The 26,255-nt window shown below is 44.3% G+C and overlaps 1 long non-coding RNA gene and 1 pseudogene across 3 annotated transcripts in view; both read left to right on the top strand.

Annotated features, from left to right (window-relative positions):
- The window catches only part of LOC138848221 (uncharacterized), a 76,527-nt gene that overhangs the window by 11,006 nt on the left and 39,266 nt on the right, over nucleotides 1–26,255 (top strand). The window contains exons 3-4 of one of the 3 annotated variants that reach the window (XR_016230119.1): nucleotides 2,098–2,245; nucleotides 5,052–5,109. The exons of 1 other annotated variant lie outside the window; for it this stretch is intronic. This is a non-coding gene — a long non-coding RNA (uncharacterized LOC138848221). The remainder of the gene's footprint in view (nucleotides 1–2,097; nucleotides 2,246–5,051; nucleotides 5,110–26,255) is intronic. One more of the 3 variants, XR_016230120.1, reaches the window with a different exon arrangement.
- On the top strand, nucleotides 21,786–25,374 carry LOC138848219 (palmitoyltransferase ZDHHC5 pseudogene; annotated as a pseudogene).

Here is a 26,255-nt window from a genome sequence, read left to right as displayed (position 1 = left end):
CTGAAGCTATATTTGTGTTTATCCTACTCATAATGTACTTACATATTTTCACTTGAAAAAAATGGAATAATTTAACACATTAGTGGTGATAAATATGTGTGTAGAAGTGAAATAAACCTCACCACCATATGCATTCTATCATGTAGTTGTTTTTGATGATGGTGGAGTCACCATGTTGTAATGCAGATCTTTCACATTTCATATGCAAATGAAATTTATTCTTTCTTAAATATTTATTTGTTTGAATGGGAGAGTGACAGAGAAAAAGGTCTTCCATCCTCTGGTTCACTCTGCAAATTGCTGCAATGGGCTGGATTGGGCTGGGCTGGGCCTAAGCCAGGACCCTAACTCTTCATCTGGAGGATACCTGAGTTCCATTTGGGTTTCCCACATGGGTGGCAGGAACCAGGTACTAGGATAATCATCACTGCTTTCCTAGACATTAGAAGGGAGCTCAATTGAAAACAGAGCAGCTGATATTTGATACTCTGCTGGATGCCAGCATCATAAGTAGGAAGTTAATCTTGATACAGTACTATAATGCTGGCATCCAATTTTTTCTTTAACCCAGAATCAGATCATCTTTTTGTGTTTTTATATATATAAACATATATATATATACATATATATATGTTTTCTTACAGATCACACATAGGTTGGTCTTGGTTTTATTTTGGCTGTTTCAATCTCTTTTAATTGGTATATTTAGATAATCCACATTGAACACGATAATTTATATAGTAGAATTCATTAAAATAGGATATTTTAAGCCGGTGCTGTGGCTCACTAGGCTAATCCTCCACCTTGTGGCACCAGCATACTGGGTTCTAGTCCCGGTCGGGGCACCAGATTCTGTCCCGGTTGTCCCTCTTCCAGGCCAGCTCTCTGCTGTGGCCAGGGAGTGCAGTGGAGGATGGATGGCCCAAGTCCTTGGGCCCTGCACCCCATGGGAGACCAGGATAAATACATGGCTCCTGCCATCAGATCAGCATGGTACACCAGCCACAGCATGCTGGCCACAGTGGCCATTGGAGGGTGAACCAATGGCAAAAAGGAAGACCTTTCCCTCTGTCTCTCTGTCTACTCTGCCTGTCAAAAAGAAAAAAAAAAAAGGGATATTTTAATTGTTCTCTTTTGCTGTCATTTTTCTTAAATGTCTTATTTATTTTCATTTAATTGAAAGGCAGAGACAGAAAGACCTTCTCATCTGCTGGCTCACTGCCCAGGGGCCTGCAACAGCTGAGTCTAGGACAGGCTAAATCCAGCATCCAAAAACTGCATTTGCAGCTACCATGTTTATGGGGGGGGGGGACTCAAGTACTTGAATCATCATCTCAGGATGAACATTAGCAGGAAGATGGATCAGGTAGGATAAGCAGGCTCCAGCAAGGCACTCCAGTATGCAATGATGTTATCACAAGTGGCATTTCTTACCCTCAAACCTCCCTGCAATGTCCACAGTAAGCAAATGTATTTTAATGGAGCACATTTGCAGTTGCTTGTGTTGCAAAGTTTAGAAATAGGGAAAAGAGCAGAAGGCAGCCAATTTTTTTTTTTACATTTTTAAGCTTTTATTTAGTGAAAGAAATGCATAGGAGAGTGAGAACCCTATCTACAGGAGAGAAGCAAATCTGAATTCATGCTGAGTACTAGGAACCAGTCACATGGAGGAACAACTAGGCCAGGAAGCATGGGGTGGGTGGCCCAAAGTCCACGAGCCCTGGAGGTGCAGGGCCGCAGCAAGCCCCATACTGGCAAAAGGCCAAGGAAAGGGGGCGAGAAGGACACCATGTCCCAGACTTTTAATCCATTTCCAAAGGGGAGAGGTTAATTAACCTGATTGGCTGGCGGGTACACAGGTGTGGCCAGGTAGAGGTATGAGGTCACACAGGGGCATCTTGAAAGTGTGGTCTTTTAGCTCACACATCTAATCAATTTTATTCTATATGCCTGCCTACAACATTCTTCCCTCAGAGACCCCATTCTCTTAATCCTAAGGGACGTTGAGGGGCGTAGAGTCAACATCTCTTCTGTAGCTGCATCCTGCTTATAAGGGGCATAGTATATTTCTTTAATTTATCCTTTTATTTCTTTTAGGCAGAGACACAGATACAGTGCTTTCATGTGCTGATTCCTCCAAGGCTCACAACTGAGTCTGGGCTAAAACAAAACCAGGAGCTGTGGGGCAGGGATTGTGCTGCATCAGTTTAAGCTGCTGATTGGGATGCTCACATCAAATACCAGGGTGTGTGTCTTGTCTACTATGATTTTTTTTAAAAAAGTGTTTTCTAATTAATGTGAAATGTAGTTTGTCATATTTGATATCTAGAGCTATAGTGAAGTGCATTGACAAATATCAAATGATTTGTAGATGTCACGAACTCTGGTTTATTTATTTATGTTTGAGTAGGGTTATTTAATTTACCACATTTATTTTAAAAGTTGTATTTTGAGACCCATTTCAGAAACCACAGTTGATTTGGAACAAACACTGTTTTGGAAGAATTTTCCTTGTTCATGGTTACACTTTTTCCCTAATAATCTCTATGGATTGTGTATCCAAATGTGGGCATTATACAGATTTTTCACACTTAGTATCAGATACTTATATGCTACAAAATTTAGTGTGAATCTATTTTCCATTACTTAACATGTAAACAATTCATGCTTTTACTGCTTGCTGGTTTGTAAAATACAAATAAATCACAGTACAGTGCTCAAATAGATGTATAAGATTAAAACAGTTTTGCAGCCTGTGTTGAGGCATAACAGGTGAAGCCACTGCCTGTGACCCTGGCATCCTATATGGCACCAGTTAATGTCCTGGCTGCCCAAATTTTGATCCAGCCCCCTGCTAATATTCTGAGAAAAAACAGGAAGATGGTCCAAGATTCTGGGCTCTTGCACTCAAAATGGAGAAGAATTGTGCAGGTATAAAATTCAACTATTTCATTTGTAATTGTTAGTAAGCATTTTGGGGTGGCCTCTGCTAGGCCATCCATATGCTGCTGGCACCTGGAATCACAAATCACCTGTTTTAGTTGTCTACTGCTTTAATTGAGGCTGCTGCCTTCAGGATTGCTTAACTCACACCAATATATTTTTTAAAATTTATTTATTTATTTGTTCATTTGAAAGGCAGATTCATAGAGAGACAGGGAGAGACAGATCTATCTTTCTATCTAATACCTTCTGCTGGTTCACTCTTCAAATGGCTTCAGTGGCTAGGACTGGACCAGGCCAAAGCCAGAAAACAGAAACTCTATCCAGGTTTCCCAGGTGGATAGAAATGGTCCAAGTAGTTGGACTGTCTTCAGATATTTTCCCAGGTGCATTAGTAGAGAACTGGATTGGAAGTGGAGCAACTCTGGCTTTAACCAGTGGTGGTAGAGACCCATTGTTCCATATCACATACTGATAATTTTTTACTGATTTGTTTATTTGAAAGGCAAAGAAAAAGGTTCTCCATCTGCTGGATCACTCTGCAAAAGCCCACAATAGCGAGTGTTACATCTATGAAAGCCAGGAGGTAGGAACTCTATGTGGGTTTCCCATTCAGATGGCAGGAAACCAAGTTTTTGAGCCATGATCTGTTGACTCAAGAGAACACTTTTGAGCTGGTGCTGTGCTGTAATAGGAAAGTCATGACCTGCAGTGCCAGCATCCCATGGGCACTGGTTCCAGTCCTGGCTGCCCACTTCCAATCCAGCTCTCTGCTATGGCCTGAGAAAGCAGTAGAAGATAGCTCAAGTCCTTGGGCCCCTGCACCTTCATGGGAGACCTGGAAGAAGCTCCTGGCTCCTGATTTTGGATCTGTTTAGCTCTGGCCATTATGGCCATTCGGGGAGTGAACCAGCAGGTGGAAGGCCTCTTGCTCTCTGCCTCTGCCTCTCTGTAGCTCTGCCTTTCAAACAAATAAATAAGTATTTTTTAAAACAAATAAACAAACAAACAAAAACCACTTGCAGGAGGTGTGGAATAATGAGGACACAAACCAGGCACTCTGTGATGTGGTATGTCCAGAGAAGTAGGTAAGCCTACTGCATCATAATGCCTACCCTTCCAATGCCTGACTTGCACAGCCTTGACCTAGGCCCCAGGTGTCCATCAGGTAAGTCTCAGGATTCTCCACATGAATACTGTACAAGAAGGCACACTCCCAACTGTAAAATACTTTACAAACTATGTTGATATCATATTTATGGTCATCTCATGGGCTAGAACAAGTGAACAGGAAAATGTCAGGGGTCTGTGTGGTGGAGAATTATGTTAAGATTTGGATACAGGGAGGAGTGTCACATGGAAGTTACAGAAAGCTGTGCTAGTAGATTCTGTCAATTTTTCCTATACATATACTTGTGGCCAAAAACTAATTTTCAAGCTGGATACTTTTAAGGAATTTGAGATACATAAAAGCAAGAGATGTTTTAAGTACTGCCTGAGTAATTTTCTGTGTATATAGATTCTAGTGAAATCATAATTTTTCTGGTGTACTGCTATTTATTTGAACAATTGTGATGAACATTATAAATTATTTCTATACGATTTATTTATTTGAAAGGCTGAGTTACAGAGACAGAGGAAGAGAGAGAGAGGCCTTCCACCTGCTGGTTCACTCCCATATGTCCTCAATTGCTGGGGCTGGGCTGATTGGAATCCAGTAGCCTGGAGCTTCTTACAGGTCTCCCATGTGAGTGCACGGGGCCCAAGGACTTAGGTGTTCATCCACTGCTTTCCCAGTCCATAGCAGAGAGCTAGACCAGAAGTAGAGTAGCTGGGACTCAAATTGGTGCCCACATGGATGCCCACACTGTAGGAGATGGCTTTACCCACCACTCCATAGTGACAGGCCTGACAAGGATTTTTTTTTACAGAATTGGTAATACATTAATATTTTGGTTATCTAACAATAGTTTATGTTTAATCAAAGTGATTGGTAGTCTTGTGTGTGCTCTTTTGGCATCTTTTCTGTTTTTCCCATGTGTAAAGATTATATTCCCCCACAGGGAGGCCACTTCATTTTTGTCACTGAGCCAATATTTCTCTTGCAGATAAGATTCTAGAGACATCTACATGTGGCCAAGACCGACAAAAATAAATATATTGCTGGTAGGTTATTTATTCCTCAGCTTCTTTCACATTGTATGTTAAGAGTTTTATGAGATTTTTTAAATAAATTGGAAAAGCATAAAGAAATATAATTCAGAATCAGGATTCATATAAGATAAAGTAAGAATGGGCCAGTGCTGCGGCTCACTAGGCTAATCCTCCGCCTAGCGGCACCGGCACACCGGGTTCTAGTCCTGGTCGGGGCACCAGATTCTGTCCCAGTTGCCCCTCTTCCAGGCCAGCCCTCTGCTGTGGCCAGGGAGTGCAGTGGAGGATGGCCCAAGTGCTTGGGCCCTGCACCCCATGGGAGACCAGGAAAAGCACATGGCTCCTGGCTCCTGCCATCGGATCAGCGCGGTGCACTGGCCGCAGTGCGCCAGCTGCGGCGGCCATTGGAGGGTGAACCAACGGCAAAAGGAAGACCTTTCTCTCTGTCTCTCTCTCTCACTGTCCACTCTGCCTGTCAAAAAAAAATTAAATAAAGTAAGAATGGTTTCAAGATTTAAAGCCATCTGAGCTGAATTCACATTGGTCTCAATTTTGTTTATTGCCATAGCCACAAGACTTTTTACATGGTTTGAATTCAAACTTTGGCAAGAATTTGCTACATCAGAAAAAATTAAAAAGATGATATTTTGAATTATTAAAGTAGAGTGTCTTTAAAAGCTTTTGGAGGCTGAACTTGCTTCATGGATTAGATCAGAAAATGTGTAGAGGATAGAATCTATTGCAGCTCCTTAAATAACTCTCCATAGTTTTATCACAGTGAGTCTACAAATGCAGGATTACTTCAGACTCCACAAAGTTATGTTTCAGGCAAATTATTCCATTTATCAATGGCATAAACTATAGTCAGAGCCTAAGACGATTCTCTAGTCTTTGACTTGAATCTTTTGCCATCTTTTTATTTTTTCTTTGACAGGCAGAGTGGGCAGTGAGAGAGAGACAGAGAGAAAGGTCTTTCTTTACCATTGGTTCACCCTCCAATGGCCGCTACGGCTGGCGTGCTATAGCCGGTGCACTGCGCTGATCCGAAGGCAGGAGCAGGTGCTTCTCCTGGTCTCCCATGCGGGTGCAGGGCTGAAGGACTTGGGCCATCCTCCACTGCACTCCCGGGCCACAGCAGAGAGCTGGCCTGGAAGAGGAGCAACCAGGACAGAATCTGGTGCTCTGACCAGGACTAGAACCTGGTGTGCCAGTGCCGCAGGCAGAGGATTAGCCTAGTGAGCCATGGTGCTGGCCAATCTTTTGCCATCTTAAAGTATTTATATACTTGAGAGAGAATGAGAAGTAGATGGAAATATATAGAGACTTTTTTTAAAAAAAGATTTTATTTATTTATTTGGTGGGCATAGTTACAGGGAGAGGAGAGACATACAAATTTTTTATCCACTGGTTCAGTCTCCAAATGGCAAAAATAGTTGGAGATGGGCTGATCCAAAGCTAAGAGCCAGGAGCTTCCTCTGGGTCTCCCAGGTGGGTTTAGGGGCCCAAGGACTTGGGCTGTCTTCCACTGCTTTCCCAGGACAAAACCGGGTAGCTGGATCCAGAGAAGAGGATCTGGGGCCCTTGCTGTGGCATAGTTGGTTAAGCCTCTGCCTGTGGTGCTGGCATCCCATATAGGCACTGATTTGAGTCCCAGTTGGTCCACTTCCAATCCAGCCCTTTGCTATGGCTTGGGAAAGTAGTTGAGGATGGCCCAACTCCTTGGGCCCCTGCACCCAAGTGGGAGACCTGGAGGATGCTCCTGGCTTCTGGCTTTGTATCAGCCCAGCTCCAGCTATTGCAGCCATTTTGGGAGTGAACCAGCAGATGGAAGACCTTTCTCTCTGTCTCTGGCTCTCTCTCTGCAACTCTACTTTCAAATAAATATTTAAAAAAGAAGAAGAGCATCTGGAACACAAATTGGTGCCCATATGGGATGCTGGCACTATGGGTGGAGGCTTAGCCTGCTCTGTGTTATGGAATGAGAGAGAAAGGGAGAGAGAGAGACAGAGACAGAGACAGAGACAGAGACAGACACCAACACCTTCAATCCATTGATTCACACCCACAACAACCAGGACTGAGACAGGATCATAACAGAGAGCCAGGAATATAGTCCTAGCCTCTCACTTAAGTTGCAGAAGCTTAATTTCTTCAGTTGTCAACACTCACTTCTAGTGTCTAAATTTACAAAAATTGTGACATTGCAGTATATTGGGTTAAACAGCTGCCTGGGATTCGAGTAACCCTATGGGTTCTGGTTTGTTTCTTGGTTGCACCACTTCCAATCCAGCTCCCTGCTTAAGGCACCTGTGAAAGCAGCAGAAGATGGTCCAAGTGCTTGGGCACCGGCCACCCATGTGTGAGACCCAGATGAAGCTTCTCGCTCCTGGTTTCAGTCTGGCCCAGCTCTTGCTGTTACAGCCACATGGGGAGTAGAGCAACAGATGGAAGATCTTCCACTGCCTTCTGCTCTCTCTCTAAAACTGTCTTTTAAGACAAAAAAGTAAACAATTAAAAATAAATAAGATGAAAAATGCATCATTCATTCTTTGCTTTTAAATATTGCTACCAAGTAGCCTTGACCGAAATCATCAAAATGAAAATTTTTCTGGAATGTTCCTTTCATATCTTTTTTCCTTAGAAACCTTTTACTTAAGGAAGACAAACTTCATGCATTTCATAATTACAACTTTAAGAACATAGTGACTCTTCCCACCATAGCCACCCTCCCACCTACACTCTTCTTCCTCTCCTATTCTCATTCCTATTTTTTACTAAGATCTATTTTTTTTTTTTATTTTTGATAGGCAGAGTGGACAGTGAGAGAGAGAGAGACAGAGAGAGAAAGGTCTTCCTTTGCCGTTGGTTCACCCTCCAATGGCCGCCGCTGCAGCCGGCGCACCGCGCTGATCCGATGGCAGGAGCCAGGATCCAGGTGCTTTTCCTGGTCTCCCATGGGGTGCAGGGCCCAAGCACCTGGGCCATCCTCCACTGCACTCCCTGGCCATAGCAGAGAGCTGGCCTGGAAGAGGGGCAACCGGGACAGAATCCGGTGCCCCGACCGGGACTAGAACCCGGTGTGCCGGCGCCACAAGGTGGAGGATTAGCCTATTGAGCCACGGCGCCGGCCCTAAGATCTATTTTCAATTAATGTTATACACATATGAGTAACTCTATACTAAGTAAAGAGTTCAACAGATAATGTGAAAAAATTGTTCCTCAATAGTCAAGACAAGGGCTGTTCAAAGTCATTGCTTCTCAAAGTGTCAATTTCATTTCTATAGGTTACCTTTAGGTGAGCTACTAGTTATCACAGATCAGGGAGAATAAATGGTTTTTGTCCTTTTTAGACTGGCTTATTCACTAAGTACGATGTTTTGAGGTATCTCCATACTGTCTTCCATGGTGTCTTTACCAGTTTACATTCCCACAAACAGTGGATCAGGGTTAAGTTTTCCACACATCTTTGTCAGCATTTGTTTGCCATTCTAATGGGGGTGAGGTAAAACTACCTTGTGGTTTTGATTTACATTTCTCTGTTGAATGGTGATCCTGAGCATTTTCTCATGTATCTGTTGGCTATTTGGATTTCTTTTTAAAAATATCTATTTAAGTCCTTTGCCCACTTCTGCACTGGGTTTTTCGTTTTGCTGTTGTGGAATTTCTTGAGCCTTTATATATTCTGGTTATTAATTTTTTATCAGTTGCATAGTTTGCAAATAATTTCTCCCAGTTTGTCAGTTGGCTCTTCACGTCGCTTTTTTTTTTTTTTTTTTTTTCAGTACAGAAGCTTCTCAATTTGATGTGATCCCATTTGTCAATTTTGGCTTTGATTGCTTGTGCCTCTTTGGTCTTTTCCAAGTAGTCTTTTTCTATGCCAATGTCTTGCAGGGTTACCCCAACTTTCACCAATAATTTGGTATCAGGTTGTTATTTAAATCTTTTATCCATTTTAATCCATTTTGAGTGTATTTTTGTAAGGTGTAAAGTAGGAGTATTGCTTCATACTTCTGCATGAGGAGATCCAGTTTTCCCAGCACTATGTGTTTAACAGATTATCCTTCTCCAGGATTGATTTCTGCAATTATATTCTGTTCCATTGGTCTATCCATCTGTTTTTGTACAAGTACAATGGCCAGAGCTGTACCATTCCGAAGCTGGGAGCCAGGAGCTTCTTCTGGGTATCCCACTTGGCTGCAGGGGTCCAAGGACTTGGGCCATCCTCTACTGCTTTCCCAGGCCATAATGGAGATCTGGATCAGAAGAGGAGAATTCAGGACTAGAAACTGCACCCATATGGGATGCTGGCACTTCAGGCCAAGACGTTAACCTGCTGTGCCACACACCAGTCCCTTTTCTCTGTATTTGTGTTAAGCACTATTTATTAAAAATTCCAGAGATATAACCCATGGACTTGCAGTGCCACCTATTTATGAGTGCCATCTACTACAGCTAATGGTCTTTTAATGGCTTTCTCAGGTAACCAATGACCCAGTTAATTCAAGTCTTCCACATTTAAGCTGTGCATCAGCTGTCATTTTGACCTCAGGCTGATAGAATGGTGTCTACTGATGGTCATTGTGGCTGGATGATAAAGAACAGTGATTTTCTGTGATTTTCTCAAATGTGACAAAATTTTCTTCCACTGTATCTGGAAAGAGTCATGTGGCCTTGGCTGCATTTTTAAGTATGGGAATGGGGGTGTAAAATCCTCTCACAGGAAACAACACTGAAGATGAGTGGTCCCTGGTCATCACATGCTGGAATGTCTCTTCTCCCACAGGTATCTTTTTTTATAAAATTTATTTGACAGAGTTATATACAGTGAGAGGGAGAGTCACAGAGAAAGGTCTTCCTTCTGTTGGTTCACCTCCCAAAATGCTGGCATGGCCGCACTACGCTGATCTGAAGCCAGGGGCCAGGTGCTTCCTCCTGGTCTCCCATGCAGGTGCAGGTGCCCAAGCACTTGCGCCATCCTCCACTGCCTTCCAAGGCCACAGCAGACACCTGGACTGGAAGAGGAGTAACCAGGAGTAGAACCCGGTGCCCATATGGGATGCCAGCACTGCAGGCAGAGGATTAACCAAGTGAGCCGCAGCACAGGCCATCCCACAGGTATCAACTTTTTCTCAACCAGAGACCACAATATCCCATGTTTCCATCATTTTACCTAAAATCCAGAATCTAGAATAATGCCAGGCACCCGTGTTATTTCCAGATGTAGCCTCCCTTGATACATAGACCTGTTAACAGAGGAAACAAGTTATGTGCCTTCTGTGTACCCCATGTAGAGGGTGAAAGCATGAGTAAGATAACCAGAGTAACTCTTCAGGTTTTCAGATTCCTTTATGATCTGAAAAAAGCAGGGAGTCACGAAGGGGGAAGGGTCATCATAGCAATTTATCTATCATGGAGGCAGAAATAGGGAGTGACCTAAGTTCACATGGCACACACTCTACTGAGGCCTTGATTATGCATCCTCACTGCACATGTCCCTGCCCTCTGCAGTATCCTTCCTCTGCAATCCACATTGTAGCCTTTGGCAAAGACTCCCAGGGCTAGATTGTTTAGGTGTTGTATTTCCTATCACCCATGGCCTCTATGGCTTAAACCCTCAGTACTTTTTCTCAGTTGGATTGCTTCTGACAATAAAAAGTGGACTTAGATATGTTTTCATAGTTTTAGATGGAGTCAACCTTTTTTTTTTTGACAGGCAGAGTGGACAGTGAGAGGGAGAGACAGAGAGAAAGGTCTCCCTTTTTCTGTTGGTTCACCCTCCAATAGCCACTGCGGCCAGTGTGCTGTGGCTGGTGCATCATACTGATCTGAAGCCAGGAGCCAGGTGCTTCTCTTGGTCTCCCATGAGGGTGCAGGGCCTAAGGACTTGGGCCATCCTCCACTGCACTCCCAGACCACAGCAGAGAGCTGGACTGGAAGAGGAGCAACCTGGACAGAATCCAGTGCTCTGACCTGGACTAGAGCCCTGTGTGCTGGCGCCACAGGTGGAGGATTAGCCTAGTGAGCCATGGCGCCAGCCTGGAGTCAACTTTTTGAGATGGTGTTTTAATTTTTCGTTTTATGATTTTTTAAATATGTTTTATATATGCTTCATTCTCCTTTCCTTTGGCCAATTTTGAGCATTTGAAAGCATTTGAGGTCTATTTAACTGTTCACCTATTTAACAGTGTTGTCATGGCCATAACCTTCAGGTATCAGTTACTTTGGAGATGACAGATTGCTATCATTTCCCAAAGGATTGCTTGTACTTTTTAGAAGAACTGGAGGAGGCAACGTGAAACAATAATATATAAAATAAGAATACTCTCTGACTCCCACTATTGTCCAGCAGTGGTCATGTTTCATCTTTTTTTTTTAATGGTTTATTAATGTGAAAGGAAGAGTTACAGAACGAGAGAGAGAGAGAGGTTCTGTCTGCTGATTCGTTACACAAATGGCTGCATTAACTGCTGTTATGACAGTCTGAAGCCAGGATCCTGGAGCTTCTTCCATATCCTACGTGGGTGGAAGAGACCACACCCTTGGGTTATCTTCTGCTTTCTGATACCTTAGCAGGGAGCTGGGTGGGAAGTGGTACAGAGAGGTTTTGTATTGGTACCTATATGGGATTCCAGTGTTGCCAGCAGTGGATTAACCTGCTACACCACAATGTTGGTTCAATAAAAAAAGAATACTGGAGCCAATCAAATAGGTGTTCTCAGGAGATTCTTTGAGTCTTGCAGGTATAAATTGTGCACAAATAATCTTTTTTTCAAGACTTAAAAGTTAAGCTATAGCCTGTAGTGCCAGCATCCCATATGGGTACCAGTCTCACTTCTTTGCATCATATACTTGTTGATTTTTTTTCCCAATTTCAACTTCCTGTGCCAGTGTCCACACAGTCTTTCATGCACACATCATGGAATTGAACTCCACTTTCAACCCTCTGCGTAACCAATTAGTACCGAATTGTGTTCATGCTTCCTTTTCTTCACTATTCTGACTACTCTATGTCTAATGGTTGGTCATCATGTCTTCTCCAATTCTTCCTCTCTATTTCTTCATTCTCCTTCCAGACGTTGACTCTCAAATTCAAATCTTCTGGGGGCTGGTGATGTTGCACCAGCATCCAATATGGGTACCTGTTTGTGTCCCGACTGCTCATCTTCTGATCCAGCTCTCTGCTGGTGGCCTGGGAACATAGTGTAAGATGGCCCAAGTGCTTAGGCTCTGGCACCCACGTGGGAGACTTTGAAGGAGCTCCTGGCTCCTGGCTTCTGAGTGACTCAACTCTGGCCATTGAGGCCATTTGGGGAGTGAACCAGCAGATGGAAGAAATATTTTCTATCCCTCCCTCTCTGTGTCTGTAGTTGTACCTCTCAAATCAATAAAATCTTTTTTTAAATCTTGTCCCTTTGATCTGCTATTTTTAAATATTTATTTTTATTTATTTGAAAGATAGAGTTACAGATAGAGGTAGAGCTAGAGAGAGAGAAGTCTTCCTTCCACTGGTTCACTCCCCAAATGTTTGCAACAGCCAGAGGTGAGCTGAACCAAAGCCAAGAGCCAAGAGTTTCTTTTGGGTCTCCTACATGGGTACAGGGGCCCGTGTACTTGGGCCATCTTCCACTGTTTTCCTAGGCCACAGCAGAAGCTGGGTTGGCAATAAAGCAGCCAGGACTCGAACTGTTGCCTGTATGGGATGATGGCACTGCAGGCTGGGGCTTTAACCCACTGTACCACAGTGCCAGCTCCAATAAAATCTTTAAAAAAATGCAAATCTTCTAAGATAACTTTCCAAGTTTATGTGCCCTGTTTGAGGACATAGGCAATATGTTTCATGTAAACAATAGCAATTACATTGATTTTTGGAAGAAATGTGAAAAAGCTTATAAGTATACTTTTGTTTATAAATAAATTTCAAAAACAGTGATTCATTCAGTTAACACTTTTTTGAACATGTTTACTGTTTTTTTCTCCTCACAGTCCAGGACCACTCACCTAGATATGGTGCATTTGTAGTTCCCATCACTTGGTCTAGTTTTTTCTTTGCCTTTTTGCCAGTGTGTTTTGCAATTTTATATTCATGAGGACACATTGATGAAGAGATATGTCTTTTCTGTGAAGTGTAACTTGATGATCCAAAAAAGTTTTATTTACTACTTATTTATATATTTGAAAGAGAGTTACAAAGAGAAAGAGATAGATCTCCCATCTGCTGGTTGTCCCAAAATTGCTACAATGGCTGGGGTTGGGCCAATACCTGCCCAGAACTTCTTCCAAGTTTCCCAGGTGGATGGCAGAAGTCTTAGTACTTCAGCCATCTTCCACTGGTTTTTCACATTTATTCACAGGGAGTGGATAAGAAATGGAGTAGGTGTGGCTCATATTGGTGCTCATGTGGGATGCTGTGGGTTCAGATGGTAGCTTAATCTGCTGTGGCACTATACCATCCCCTAAAATTTATTGTTTAATAGATTTATTTAGAAAGAGAGGGAGATCTTCCATCATTAGTTCACTCCCCAGATGGTGGCAACAGCTGGAACTGGAACAGATGGGAGCCAGGAACTTCTCTCAGGTCTCCCATGTGGCTACAGGGACCCAAGGACATGGGCCATCGTATGCTTTCCCAGGTGCATTAACAGAGTGCTGGAAAGGAAGTTAGCAACTGGATCTTAAACAGGTTCCCTGTGGTTTTACACACTATGCCACAAGGCCATCCTTCCAAAGTTTTTTAAAACATTGTTAGCCTGATCTACTTTGAATGGACGTCTCAATTGATCTAACACCCTTCAGTTACACATTACACTTATGTCTACAGATTACACTGTGATCTTTTACTGAATAAGGGAAACTCTATTATAGTAAATTTCATAATTGAAAGTTAATATGAAATTGATATGTTTTGATTATCATTTTCCTTTCTGTTGGCCTATAGCATACAAAAATTAGCTTCATCTTATATAAGAGGCAAGATAGACATAAAGAGAAGATTGAACTCCCTGTCACCCTTCTTTTTGATCCAGAGCTGATACCTTTTGGAGAAATGCACTGTTACAGGTGTGGACTGTGGACTTCACCCTGAAGGAGCAGCAGGACCTGGACACTTTAAAAGGTTTAATATTATCTGTACCGCTTGTGTAGCCCCTGCATTTCCAGGCAAAAGAAGGAAATCATTTTGCTGATGGAGCAACTGTGTTCAGCATTAAGTAGCACAATCCTTTGTCTCTTTTTTTTTTTTTTTTTGACAGGCAGAGTGGACAGTGAGAGAGAGAGACAGAGAGAGAAAGGTCTTCCTTTGCCGTTGGTTCACCCTCCAATGGCCGCCGCTGCAGCCGGCGCACCGCGCTGATCCTGGCAGGAGCCAGGAGCCAGGTGCTTTTCCTGGTCTCCCATGGGGTGCAGGGCCCAAGCACCTGGGCCATCCTCCACTGCACTCCCTGGCCATAGCAGAGAGCTGGCCTGGAAGAGGGGCAACTGGGACAGAATCCGGCGCCCCAACCGGGACTAGAACCCGGTGTGCCGGCGCCGCAAGGTGGAGGATTAGCCTATTGAGCCACGGCGCCGGCTACAATCCTTTGTCTCTGACCCAGGTGAAAATACAAAATCCCCAGGATATTCAAACATGCCGCCTTCTTACAATTGGTATGTAGTAAACCCTGCAGGGTTTTCACCCTGCCAGCCAACAGACAAGAGCATGTGGCTGGTAAATCTGAACTGGCTCTTCCTGGGCTTGGCTTACATGCACAGCAGGGGTCGTATGACTGTCCCAGAGGCATCAGCAGAGTCCAAAGAGGATTCATATGTGAATATGGTGGTTGATAGCAAGGTGCAGAGATTGTACAGTCTTGGTGGGGAGGCATCCTTGCCACATGCTAGCAACACAGCACTGCTACTTTCCTACATGAAGATGGGGAAAATTACCCCTTCCTGTCTCCACCTTCTCCATTTTACTCTTTATTTCTTCTGCTTTCTTGTTTTGGCTTGAGTTTTCTCTGAAAATTTTTTTAGCTTCAAATATTAGAATTATAGCTATGCCACAGTGCTGGCCCCTCAAGTTTTATCCTGCTATGGAATGCATGGAACATTTCTCTTTGTATTAATACAAAAAAGTTTTTAAAAATGTTTTAATCCTATACAGATTATATTGGCTCAATAGGCTAATCCTCCGCCTAGTGGCACTGGCACACTGGGTTATAGTCCCAGTGGGGGTGCTGGATTCTGTCCCGGTTGCCCCTCTTCCAGGCCAGCTCTCTGCTGTGGCCAGGGAGTGCAGTGGAGGATGGCCCAAGTGCTTGGGCCCTGCACCCCATGGGAGACCAGGAGAAGCACCTGGCTCCTGCCTTCCGATCAGTGTGGTGCGCCGGCCACAGCGCACTGCCGCGGTGGCCATTGGAGGGTGAACTAATGGCAAAGGAAGACCTTTCTCTCTGTCTCTGTCTCTCTCTTACTGTCCACTCTGTCTGTCCAAAGAAAAGAAAAAAAGGAATCCTAATGGAGACTGGGAATGAGAGAGGGAGGAGGAAAAGGAGGGAGTAGGGGTGGGAGAGTGGATATGGTGGGACGAATCACTCCGTTCTTAAAGATGTACTCATGAAATTTATGCTCACTAAATAAAATGTTTCTAAAAAAAAAAAAAAAACAGATATGCTAGTGCCATTGCTCCCCAGTCTTCCCTTAAGCTAATAAAAATGACTAAATAGTGAATCCTTAAGATAAAAAAAGACACTTTGAATATAATTTGCCAGTGCCTTATGTGCAAAATCACATTCTCCAGTTCTATGTATAGAATGAAGATGAATAGCCAGTGTTCATACAAATAGAACAGAGGTATGGACTAGCTTCAAAGAAAGTTTGGGAAACTCACCGATTTCTGTATATCTCTTCCATGTTTCTTGAACCCAAGGAAGTCCCAAAGTATGTCTTTAATCTTTATCCCAACAGAAACCCAGACCATCAACATCCCTCTTTCCTAACTCAAGGCAGTGTGAGTGTTCACCCTTACCTCTGAGACATAAGGCCTGGGTGAGGACTTTGAGCTTAACCTTCTGTTCTAAGATACCTGGTAACAGTGCTGTTGCTTCCAAAGATTCTGGAGGAGTTACTGCTGTGTGTTCAATGGTTGAATCTCCTTGTCTTTGAAGCTGTTTCCATCCTTTATTGTTTAAGGTCTGTAGTCTTTAAAGCAAAGGGCCTTTCTTCCAAGGGACATTTTGGTGTCTATAACATCATTCACAGGACATACAAAATTATCAACTTAAGATTTATTTTGTATAGATTGAATATCAAGTCCCATTTGTAGTTGCCTTGGCAACTTAAGATTTAGTCGGTATAGATTGAATATCGAATCCCATTTGTAGTTGCCTTGGCAGGGTCAGACCAAATGATTTTATGGGCTTTATGTTGCTAGGGTATGGAAGCCCTCCACCCCTGCTAAAGGGCCATTAGAATAGCCTGCTGGGACACAATTGTTCAATACATGTAATCATTCACATTTATTTTCTCTAGAGGGGCCTGTGGACAATGTGGCTGGATTAAAAAAAAAAAAGACTTTTTTTCTTTTAGTAATATTTCAGTTATCAAACAGTATGGCTTAGACTTCCAAATAGCCAGAAATGAGCCAGTAGCACTCCTTTTTCCAGAAGTGAGCCCAGTATGCACAGTGAACAGTATGCACAGTGGTAAAAAACTGCCCAAATGTGAACTATTGTGTCTAATTAAGTGAACAAGTGGCTGTAATTCTTAGACATGTCAGCTAGCCTTGGGTGACCAAGTCCACATCTTACAGTATCAGCCCCTTTATGTTTTTTAGGATTTTATTTTATTTGAGAGGTAGAGTTACAGAAAGTGAGAGGAAGAGACAGGGAGAAAGGTCTTCCTTCCTTTGGTTCACTCCCCAAATGGCTGCAACAGCTGGAGCTGTGCCAGTCGGAAGCTTCTTCCCAGTCTCCCACATGGGTTCAGGGGCCCAAGGACTTGGGCCATCTTCTACTGCTTTCCCAGTCCATAGCAGAGAGGTAGATTGGAAGAGGAGCAACTGGGACTAGAACTGGCACCCATATGGGATGCCAGTGCCACAGGCAGAGGATTAACCTGTGTCATGGGGCTGACCCCAGTTTCTTTGTTTTTGCTGGAGCTGCAAGTTGGGGCTTTAACCCACTGTGCCATAGCATTGGCCCCTCCATTATCAGTTTATGGGATTTTTAGTTTTTTTCTTTCCCTCAAAGTTCTGGAAGTTCTTGTCTAAAGTAGCCAAAAATCTGTATTCAAGAACATTTTCTGTGAAATTGATTACAAGTGTTTTTAGAGAAGAATACAAAACTATGGATGACAGAAGTCTTTAAATAAACATAGTTAAAATTATGAAATTGATTAATTGACATGAGCCATTTATGTTCATTCCATACAGGATGTTACAAAGCAACTAAAGAGGGACCAGCATTGTGGCATTGCAGGTGAAGCTACTGCCTATGATGCTGGCATCCCCTATGGGTTACACTTCAAGTTCTGGTTGCTCCACTCTGATCCTGCTCCCTGCTAATGCACCTGGGAAAGCAGCAGAGGATGGTGAAGTGTCTGTGCTCCTGTACCCATTTGGGAGAACTTGAATTATGACCATATTGCCTGGCTTCAGCCTGGCTTAGCTTTGGTCATTGTGGCCTTTTGGCATGTGAACCAACAGAAGAAATCCAATCTCTCTCTCTCTCTCTCTCTCCTCCTTTCTGGAATTCTGCCTTCAAATAGATACATCTTAAAAAAGGAAAGAAAGAAACTGAAGGATTTTACACACCTATTGTCCCTTTTAGGACTCTGGGTCTCCTTTTTATTTATTTATTTATTATTTTTTTTTGACAGGCAGAGTGGACAGTGAGAGAGAGAGACAGAGAGAAAGGTCTTCCTTTGCCGTTGGTTCACCCTCCAATGGCCGCCACGGCCGGTGCACTGCGGCCGGTGCACCGCGCTGATCCGATGGCAGGAGCCAGGAGCCATGTGCTTTTCCTGGTCTCCCATGGGGTGCAGGGCCCAAGCACCTGGGCCATCCTCCACTGCACTCCCTGGCCACAGCAGAGAGCTGGCCTGGAAGAGGGGCAACCGGGACAGAATCCGGTGCCCTGACCTGGACTAGAACCCGGTGTGCCGGCGCTGCTAGGCGGAGGATTAGCCTAGTGAGCCGCGGCGCCGGCCTGTCTCCTTTTTATGAAGATAACCATCATGACTAGTAACAACACAACAGAACTATCAGATTTTAAAACTTATATAACTTCTAGGACATTTATATCAATGACATATCTATATAAATATAATTTAACATTGAGCATAATTTCATGACAGTACTTTCCTAAAATGCAAGTTGCATAATAAACTATTACCTCTAAAAGATAAGACATATATCCTTTGACACATCAAGGGTTCCTGCTGAAAATCTCAAAGTGAAAAAATTTAGAACCTTGATTCTGGGAAAGTCTCAGGATGTCAAAAGGGCTTAAAATATTTGGTCAAAATAGGCTCACATAATTTTGAAATAGCATCCATCTGGTTAGTGTGATTCAACCAGTTCTAAACCAGATTTACTCATAAATCTGATGATTTTATAAAACAAGTATATATACAACTTTTAACTCTTATGACTCAGCTTTTTCCAAACAATTCTGATTGTTTGCTAAGGCACAACATTTGTGATTTTTGGTCAGTCACCAAAGTGGAAGTAAAAACCTTGAATAGAAAAATAGCATATAAAATAACCCATTATTAGAAAAATTTAAGAGTCACAACCAGGAAGGAGAAGAAAGATTAAGGAAGCTGATTAGAAAATTCACAGATGGTTAAAAACTAAGCAAGAATTCTTAAAAGGAGATGCTGCAGTTTTTTTTTTTTTAAACAAAAGATTCCATGACCAGCACTATGGCATAGCACGTGAAGCTGCCAACTGCAGTGCCAGCATCTCATTTGGTCACTAATTTGAGTCACAGCTGCTCCACTTTTTTTTTTTTTTTTTTTTGACAGGCAGAGTGAACAGTGAGAGAGAGAGACAGAGAGAAAGGTCTTCCTTTGCCGTTGGTTCACCCTCCAATGGCCGCCATGGCCAGCGCACCACGCTGATCCAAAGCCAGGAGCCAGGTACTTATCCTGGTCTCCCATGGGGTGCAGGGCCCACGCACTTGGGCCATCCTCCACTGCACTCCCTGGCCACAGCAGAGAGCTGGCCTGGAAGAGGGGCAACCGGGACAGAATCCGGCGCCCTGACCGGGACTAGAACCCGGTGTGCCGGCGCCGCAAGGTGGAGGATTAGCCTAGTGAGCCGCAGCGCCGGCTGCTGCTCCACTTCTGATTCAGCTCTCTGCTATGGCTGGGAAAGCAGTAGAAGATGGCCCATGTCCTTGGGCCCCTGCATTCATGTTGGAGACCTGGAGGAAGCTCCTACCTCTTGGCTCCTGGCTCAGCTCTGGCAATTGAGGACATCTGGGGAGTGAACAAGAAGATGGAAGATCTCTCTCTCTCTACTCTGCCTCTCTGGAACTCTGCCTTTCAAATAAATCAATAAATCTTTTAAAAAAAAACATATTCCAAAATTAAAGTCCAAGGCTATTTCCAGATATTTTCTAACATATCAATATGCACATAAACAGCTTGTTTATAAAAAAAAGCATCAAATTCTAATTTTATTTCAGTGTACCTTTGATATTCATTCCAAAATTTTAGAAAACAATGTAAATTTTTAAAATTATAATTGGGCAGACATTGTGGTATAGTAGATTAGGCAGGTGTCTGGGATGCCTCATCCCAGAGTGCTGGTTTGAATAATGACTGTTCCACATTTGTAAAAAAGTTTATTTATTTATTTATTTATTTGAAAGGCAGAGTTATATAGAGAGAGAGATTCCAAAAGACAGACATTTTCATCTAGTAGTTCACTTCCCAAATGGCCACAGAATCTGTGGCTAGGCCAGGCCAAAGTCAGAAGCTTCTTCCAGGTCTCCTAATGTGCTTGTAGGGACTCAAGCACTTGGGTCATCTTTTGTTGCTTTTCCAGGTGCATAATCAGGGAGCTGGATTGGAAATGGAATAGCTGGGACATGAACTGCAGCTCAAATGGCTGCCACCATCTCAGCACTCTGCCACAGTGCTAGAGCCTCCTCCACTTCTGATGAAGCTCACTGTTAATGTGCCTGGGAAAGCAGTGGAGGATGGCCCTAGTGCTAGGCTCCTTCACCCCTGTGGGAGATTTGAATGAAGCTTTTGGCTTTCACACATACACAATTTTTCTTACAAGATTTTTCCTTTTCAAACCTTGTTTTAAAAGATTTATTTTATTTATTTGAAAGTCAGAGTTAGAGAGAAGTAGAGACAGAGAGGTCTTCCATCTGCTTGTTCACTTCCCAGATGGCTGCATTGACCATTGCTGTGCCAATTCAGAGCCAGAAGCCTCCTCCAGGTCTCCCACACAGGTGCAGGGACCCAAGGACTTGGGCCATCTTCCATTGATATCCCAGGCCATAGCAGAGAGCTGGATCAGAAGAGGATCAGCCAGGACTAGAACTGGCACCCATATGGAATGCCAATGCTTCAGGTCAAGGCATTAACTCACTGCGCCATAGTGCTGGCCACTTCAAACCTTCTGTTATGTGCTCATGCTTTCTGCAACTTACTTAAACCTTCAGTTTTTGTCCTATTTTTTTCCTTACATTCTAGAGCATTGCAGCCTTTCTACCTTATGAGAAAAATTTACATTATGAAATAATTCATTTTTTAAAGATTTATTTTTTTGTTTGAAAGTCAGAGTTACAGAGAGAGAGAGAGCGCACATTTCCATCTGCTGGATCACTCTCCATATGCCCACAGCAGCCAGCACTGGGTCAGAGTGCTTCATCTGAGTCTTCCAAATGGGTGCAGGGACCTAAGCACCTGGGTCACCTGCTGTTTTTCAGCAGCCACTAGCAGGGAGCTGGGTAAGAAGTGTGGAGCTGGGACTTGAACTGGTGTCCATATGAAATAATGGAATTACAGGAGGCTGCTTTAGCTGCTATGCCATTATTTTGGCCCCAAAATATTTTTTTTTATTTTTAAAGATTCTATTTATTTATTTGAAAGGTACAGTTACAGACAATGAAAGGGAGGGAGCGAAAGTGATAAAGGTCTTCCATCTTGCTTCAGCCCCCAAGTGGCTGCAATGGCTGGAGGGGTGCCAACCCAAAGCCTGGAGCCAGGAGCTCCCTCCCAGTCTCCCACATGGGTGTAGGGGCCCAAGGACTTGGGCCATCTTCTACTGTTTTCCCAGGCCATAGCAGAAGCTCTCTGGATTGGAAGAGGAGCAGCTGGGACTAGAACTGGCACCCATGTGGGATGCTGGCACTGCAGGTGAAGGATTAAGCTACTATGCCACAGCGTCAACCCCATCACCATCTCAAAATAATTCTTTAAAAACTTCTAAATTAACATAATTTTCAAAATGAAACAAGATAAAAATTTCATACTTACTTTTAAACCATCTTGAATTACTTTTAAAGAATGTTAAGATGTTAAGAGTACTTAACTTTGAGAGTGGAGAAGGGGTGGGGGCTATGGGTGGATGGCAGAGTGAGTAGGGGCAGGTGCAACTGCATGACCCTCATGAATGAGAGAAACGTCTCATGTGCCTGGGGCAGGGAGCCAATGGGAACACTGGGAGGGCTCGATACCCTGCCCTGAGAGCCATGGCTGTGTGCTGGCTCATGGAGGAGCAGTGCAGGCTTGCAACATGCGGGGGCTCTGTGCTGCCTGTCAGAGGCCGGACAGCACTGCCGGGAGGCTGCGGCAACAACGATGGTGGCGGTGATGGGCACCACTCCAAGGGAGGCACCATAATCCAGTTGAACTCTTTCTGGAAAGCCCAAGATTGAAGAAGAAAGACCAGACACAATAACTAACCTGGAAACTGGGACATCTTTGGAACTGTGCCTTCATCCCGAGTTATTTTTTAAAGTATCACATGGTATCGATGTCTTCGTCTTATTCTGCTTATCGGGGAGAAAAGGCTTCAAGAATTTAGGTTTTCCTTCGGTTTTGCATAAACTCTATAGGAAATGGGGCCCTTGAAGGGCTTGGGAATAGCAAGAAGAGATTGAAGACAGAGCAGCTTGCTCTCTGTTTTCTCTCTTCTTAAAGGAAAGTATTTACAACTCAACTTGTAACAGCTGTAGTCCAGCATTAGCCATCAAGAGAGAAATAAATAATATTAGAGAGCCATTGCAGACTACAAACCCTGGTGAAGTCAAGGTGTGGGAGTGGTGGCATTGAGAAGGCTGCCTAGAACTGACAAGGGCTGCAGTGAAAGCAGCTCTTCTTCCAAGCTGGAAGGGGCTGCAGGTTCCTTCGTGGATAAAAATGCACAGTACACACCTCTTCTAGGTGCTGCTCACATTTTGTGGGAGTGTGGTAGTCGTGGAGGTACTAGGGTATCTCCTTAGGAATTTTCCTTGCTCAGAATTTCCTGCCCTGCCTTGATATTTCCCCTTCTTTTTTTTGAAGACCTGCCTCTGTCCATGAGCGGTACCTTGATCTGTCTGACTGTCCATGTTCTCTACCTGCAGCCATTTGTATGTGTACAACCTACTGTTTGTCTCCCACTTCTAAGCTGTTAAACTTGTGTTGTTTTTTTTTTTTAATATTTATTTGAAAGTTACACAGAGAGAGGAGAGGCAGAGAGAGAGAGAAGTCTTCCATCTGCTGGTTCACTCCCCAATTGGCTGCAATGGCTGGAGCTGCGCCAATCCGAAGCCAGGAGCCAGGAGCCAGGAGCTTCTTCCAGGTCTCCCACGTGGGTGCAGGGGCCCAAGGACTTGGGCCATCTTCTACTGCTTTCCCAGGCCTTAGCAGAGAGCTGGATCAAAAGTGGAGCAGCTAGGACTCAAACTGGTGTCCATATAGGAGGCCAGCACTGCAAGCAGCAGCTTTACTTGCTACACCACAGCGCCAGCCCCCAAGTTGTGTTTCTTAACCTCCTCTTCTGCTTTGTTCTGGGGAAGCAGTTATTTATCACTTGCAATCACTTTTACCCCTCCCATATGTTTCCTTCGTTTAAGATATTTTGACCTTCAGTTTTGTTTGGGGATGTGGAAGGATGATAATTCTAAATTTTTGGTTTCCCTGATTTTTTTGTTTTTTTTTTTGTTTGTTTGTTTGTTTGTTTTTTTCTGGACTCTTCTCTGTTGGTTCCCTTATCCCATTGTCTTATCTGTTCTGCCTCTGTGTGGGCCTGGGCTATGCAGCAGGGCAGATCTCCCCTCAGAGCTCCAACATGCTGCAGAGTCTGGAAAGAGATTCAGACCCAGAAACACGTCCTGGCCTCAGCAGCCGCTATCTTCTTAGTGGGAGCTACAACACTCTTCTTTGCTTGTACGTGTCCAGAACTAAGCCTGAATGTGTCACCTGCAGTGCCCATCTACAATGCAGTTATGTTTCTCTTTGTTCTGGACAATTTCAGTAGGGCCACCTTCATGGACCCAGGCATTTTCCCTCGAGCTGAGGAAGATGAGGACAAGGAAGATTTTCGAGCTCCCTTTACAAAACAGTGGAGATCAAGGGCATCCAAGTGTGCATGAAAGGATGTGCCACCTGCCACTGCTACTGTCCTCCTCGGCATTCCCACAAAGTGTCTGTGATAATTGTGTGGAGGAATTTGATAATCCCTGCCCCTGAGTGAACAACTGTATTGGCCATCAGAACTACCATTATTTCTTCCTCTTCCTCCTTCCCTTGACAGCCCACTCTATGGGTATATTTGGCTTTGGCCTCCTTTATGTCCTCTGCCACATAAAGGAGCTCTCAGGGGTCTGCACACTGTCACAATGGCAGTGAAGTGTGTTGCTGGCTTATTCTTCATCCCTGTAGCTGACCTCATAGGGTTTCATGTGGTGCTGGTGGCCTAGGGACGCACAACCAATGAACAGGTTATGGGTAAATTCCGGGGAGGCATGAGCCCCTTCACCAATGGCTGCTGTAACAATGCACTTTGTAATTCCCCAGCACCCAGATATTTGGGAAGACCAAAGAAAGAGAAGACAATTGTAATCAGACCTCCCTTCCTTCAGCCAGAAGTGTCAGATTACTGTGAAGATCATGGATAATGGCATCCAGGGAGAGCTTAGGGGAACTAAGTCTAAGGGAAGCTTGGAAACAACAGAGAACCAGTCCGCAAATGCCAAACCCTGGCCTCCTCCTATGCCAGACCTGAGCAGCTGCATGGGACTGCAAACACACTTTTGCCTGGCTACTAATGGAGATAGCAGCTTTTGGGGCAAGGACAGCCCCCCACACCAACCATGTACAAGTGTCAGCCAGGTTATAGTAGCAGCAGTATATCAGCTGCCCTGCCTTATTCCTCCAGCACCAAGTTAGTCATGGGGACAGTTTGAGGAAGCCAACCTCAACTGCAGAGAGCAGCCGTCATCCCAGTTACCACTCAGAGCCCAGCTTGGAACCAGAGAGCTTCTGTTCTCCCACCTTTGGCAAAAGCTTTCACTTTGATCCACTTTCCAGTGGCTCTCATTCCTCCAGCCTCAAGTCAGCCCAGAGAACAGGTTTTGTGCTGGACCAGTTGCAGTCCATGCGTTCAGAGGGCACCACTTCCATCTCCTGTAAGAGCCTGGCCAATCAGACATACAATGAAAGCCTGAACAAGACCCAGCTTTCAGCTACACCTCTCCCTTCCTGTCAGCCTGCCTGACCCAGCAATGGGAAGCTGAGAGGCATCCACGTTTGGTGCCAACAGGTCCAACACGAGAGCCCTCACCATTCTGTTATGACAATCTGTAGTGCCACATTGTGGCCTCCCTCCAGGGATGAGAGAAGCTGCTGCACCAGTCACCCAGCTCCCAGTCCATGAGGAAGAGCTGGGCTTGGGAGACTCAGGCATTCAGTCAACACCTGGCTCAGGCCATGCCCTCATAGGAGTTCCTCCTCAGCTGATCCAAAGAGATCACCACCGAGCAAGACTCCATTTGGCTTTGGGAAGCCAGAAAGACTAAGGGGCCAGGGACTAGGGTCCCCTGAACCAGGTCTAACCACCCCATATCTGGGCCATTAAACATCTTACAGCAGCCAAAAATCCCCTCCTGGTGTCTCTGAGATAGAGGAAGTGGCCTTGCAGCCACCTGCTGATGCCTGAAGATGAAGTACAGCTCAATACCACCCACAGCAAATCCAACAGCACCCAAGAGCATCAGCTCAGCCTCCCCTGGCCCCACAAGGGGAGGAGTCAAGAAACTGTCATGAGCGGGCGGTACCACCTGAGATATGGTGTGAGCCATCAGCACCTCCCCTTCCCTCACCACTGTGTCTACACCAAAGGGTCCCAGGTGGCCACCTTCCTTCCCCCAAGGGGCTCCCCTCCCCTGCACAGACATTTTTTAAAACCCCAATTCCCAGAGGATGAGTGTTTTATACAATGCAACAGAGTTGGAGAGTTGGGGCCCTGAGGCTGGGGTAGTAGCTCCCCCCTTTTACCTTTTAAGATCTTCCTTCCCTAATCCCTGGACCAGACTCAGTGGACATTTGTGCAATTGCTTGCCCTGGAGGACACCAGATCATTTTTTAAACCAGAAACAATTTCTTTATTATTGTTATAGATTCCATTTTTTCTCTTCTTCATTACCAGGTGTGTGTATAAATATCAAAGAAATTATATATCTATCTTGGGATGGGAAAATGAGGGCGGGATATGTAGAAGAAGGAGGATCTTACTGTTCCTGGTCCTCAGTGCAGCAGGAAAAGAGGGGAGACACCAGAGTCTTCCTTTCCCCCCATGGTCCCTCTCTTGTCTGTTACCAACTAAGGAAGTAGTAGAACCCCCTGTTGGTGCTAAGTGATCAGGAAAGAAACCTGGAGAGAGGGGAGTCTGAGTTCTTGGTTAGAGGAAAGGACTTCTGGAAAGTTAGTTTCCTAGGCTTATTGGCATTTAGTTTCCCCAGGAAAGGGGTCAGAGCTCCATGACATTGGTGGTGGTGGTAGGAGGGGGATCAGGAAAAACATCTGGCCTAATTCAAAACACTATTAGAAAATCCCCCCTTTCTTGGGAGGGAGGGATTTGGTGGCTTTCTTAAGTGAGCCCCTCAGAGCTTCCCCTAGCCTACAGTTAAGGCGATTTTAAAGTGCAAGGACAAAAGAGAAAAATCCAAAATGCAATA

This window comes from Oryctolagus cuniculus, chromosome 2, assembly GCF_051225735.1.
Source record: "Oryctolagus cuniculus isolate XC-2025 breed Fujian yellow rabbit chromosome 2, ASM5122573v1, whole genome shotgun sequence".
NCBI lineage: Eukaryota > Metazoa > Chordata > Mammalia > Lagomorpha > Leporidae > Oryctolagus > Oryctolagus cuniculus.
Note: the sequence above shows the minus strand (reverse complement) of the source record. Positions and strands in the feature narration are given on the sequence as shown.